Genomic DNA, 3261 nt, shown 5'->3' on the forward strand with positions numbered 1-3261 from the left:
TCTCTTCACTGAGACTCAAACCTCCTGGAGAGTGTCCAGCCCTAGTCCCTCAGAGAGGCAGGAAGTAACGAGAGTCCACACAGCGGAAATTGTGAAGACTGTGGGTTCTGCCTTGGGGGCAGAAAAGCATCCACAGGGAGCTGCTGAGGACTGCAGGCTGTCCACTGTGGTCCACCACGTGGGGGTAAGCCAAAGGTTGTGGAGATCTGGGATAGGAGTGCGAAAGAAGACGCCCCTTTCTCTTCTGGTATCCATCTTACCCACCCTAATAACTAAGTGTATCTTTGTGCCATTAGCAAAAGAATAAACGGAAGTTTTTTTGTGAGTCTATCGAAAGCTGGATTTGGGCCTGAGAGTCAATAAAGACAAGATATAATATATTTCCTACTAATTCTAAATGCTCTATATTAGAAACTCAACCAAGTTGAAGAATCTGTTTAGGTCTCTTGGGTATTCTGGTGATGAAACCCCTCCCCTCTTCTCAGTCTACCAGCTGAGGCACGGGTACCCATAGGTGCTGAGGACAGCAACATGAACCAAACATTCTTGATTTTAATGTCTGATGTTACTAGGCAGGCCCGTAAGATTTTGATTAAAAAAAAAAAAAAAGCAAGCTCACAAGCTAGATACCGAGCGCATTGACCGTGGCGACAAGCATAAAAGCCTGTGTCATGGCCGATTCAAGCCCAGCCCTTGGTCAACTGCTCTTGCTCAGCTACACAAGATCAGAGTGTAAGGGAAGCCGGTTGGGAGGAGTGTGGAGTTACAGGTCTACCTCAATGCTTGGTCCCTTTTCTAAGTCCCACCTCACATGTGTGCTTCATGGAATTATCTGGAAGATCTGCTAGCCACGGACCTATAGAGTTGCCATGGAGCATTCTCATCATCTTTTCCTAGCTGTTTCTCCGTTGCCTTTTAGTCTCTTCTTCAAGCCCCCTCTACTTCTCACTCTCTTACTCCTGGATTTCACACTCAAAGAACTTTATTCCTCGTTTCTACTGTTTCCCTTCCTCCTACCGTTTCTTGAACATACGCAACTCTGAGTTATTTCCTTGTTTGGGGGCCTCTCTCTGTGACAGTTATATTGAGGTTGTTTTAGTTAGAGTTACCATTGCTGTGGTGAAACACCATGAACAAAGTAATTTGGGGAGGAAAGGGTTTGTTTCACCTTATACTTCTGGGTCCATCACTGAGGCGGGTCAGAGCAGGAACTCAAGCAGGGTAGGAACCCAGAGGCAGAAGCTGATGGATGGTTGCTGCTTACTGGCTCAGTCCTCATGCCTTGCTTAGCCTGTTTTCTTATAGTACCCAAGGCCATCAGCCTAGGGGTAACACCACCCACAGTGAGCTGGGTCCCCCTTAATCATCATTAATTAAGAAAATGCCCTATAGGTTTGTCTACAGTTTGATCTTATGGAGGCAGTTCTCAGTGGAGGTTCCCGACTTTCAGATAATTCTAACTTGTGTCAAGTTGACATAAAACAAGCCAGCAAGAAGCCTTTGTTTAATATATATATTTAAATATATGTACACACACATATATGTGCATAGTCAATAAAATAAGTTACAACAAATTATATAGGCTGATAAATGTTATGCTCTAAAATTAAAAAAGTAATATTTTATCAAGTGTCTATCATATAACTTTAACTTTACCTCCCTCTTCTGTGCTGTATGACCTTTGTTATTTTACATGATTAAAATCTATAATATAATCTACACAGATAATAAAAATGTAAGTTAATCTATCCCCTAGCTGTTGGTGGAGGCTGTTCTTTGGCAGATGCTGTTTGTTCCCGGCTACCCAGACCTGAAATAATCACACAGAAACTATATTATTTACAATACTGCTTGGCCAATATCTTAAAAGTATTTCTAGCTTACTCTTATATCCTAAACCAGCTCATCTCCATTAATCTGAATTACCATGAGGTTGTGGCTTACCGGCAAAGTTCCACAGACTCTGGTGGGGGGGGGGTGTCTGTCGTCTGTGGCAGCTACACAGCTTCTCTTTGACACTGCCTGCTCTCTCTCTACATCTCTGGATTTCCCTGCCTAGCTTTACTCTGTTAAGTCATTGGCCGAAAGCAGCTTTATTCATTAACCAATAAGAGCAACACATATACAGAAGGATTTCCCACACCAAATAGCAGAGGTTATCAAAATTTATTTTTAATCATTGACAATTGACACACATATGATATACAATTTTAAACAAAGATGGCCTTATTTACATAACTGCCTCTAAAAGGGAGAGAATATTGGTACACTGTATCTCACCTGATTCCCATATAAAGGGAAAACAGGCATGTATTAACAAGTGCCTTCACTGATCTGTCAAGCGCATTCTCGACAGGAGACAGCTTCAATTCTGACAGCGTGTTGGTGAACATGAAACTCTTTGCTGAGGATGACAGATTTTGCATAGGCTATTTTCTCACTCCATGTACTTTTTTCCCTTAATTTTTAGTTTTTTTAATTGGCATGCAAAATAATGGATTTCATGATTCTGCTTCTTTATATGCTTTGTCCTGGTGTACTCTTGTTGCATAGCACAATCGTCAGGAACCAAACAGCCCCCATCCTCACGAGTGTAGCAGTGCCTGCCTACTTGGTAAAGATCACCACGGCTGTGCTTGCAGACTCTTGCTCCCTCACAGAGAAGGGTCACTGGCCCCTCAGAGGGGTATCCAGCCATTCCTGCTAGGCAATTTCACACAATTTTGCCCTATCTGTGCCATGCTTTTGAATCTGGGGAGAGGTTAGAGTACACAGGCTGGGTACAGGTTGCCCAGGGGGGCTTTTATGGGGTCACCCATGTTGCTGCTGTTGACCCCAGAACTGGGCTTGGTCACTCATTGTTTCCTCAGGGTGAACTCTGGTTTGTCGTTGTGACCTCATGAGGAGGGAGAAAGACTTCAGTGCCACCACCAGGGTGAAGACTCTTCCCACAAGTCTCCCCTACGCCCTCTTGCACCCTCCACCTCTTCCCCTTTCTCACCCAGTAGTCACCCTTCTGCTTTCATGTCCCATGTCTTCTATTGCCCTCTACTTCTTGAGCATTTCTCACGGACCCATTTCTAGTTCCATGACCCATTCCTACACCACATATATAAAATGAGAAGGCAGTAGCAGCCTACATGAGAAAGTACAAGGTGTGTGTCTTTCTGAGTCTGGGTCACTGGGACCTACACATATTATGATTTTTTCTGTTCTTTATGTCTGGATAAATTTCCATTGTAATTAAGTTCCACATTTTTT

This window comes from Microtus oregoni, unplaced genomic scaffold, assembly GCF_018167655.1.
Source record: "Microtus oregoni isolate MIOR12 unplaced genomic scaffold, Mior012 000011F_ref0000422, whole genome shotgun sequence".
Lineage (NCBI taxonomy): Eukaryota > Metazoa > Chordata > Mammalia > Rodentia > Cricetidae > Microtus > Microtus oregoni.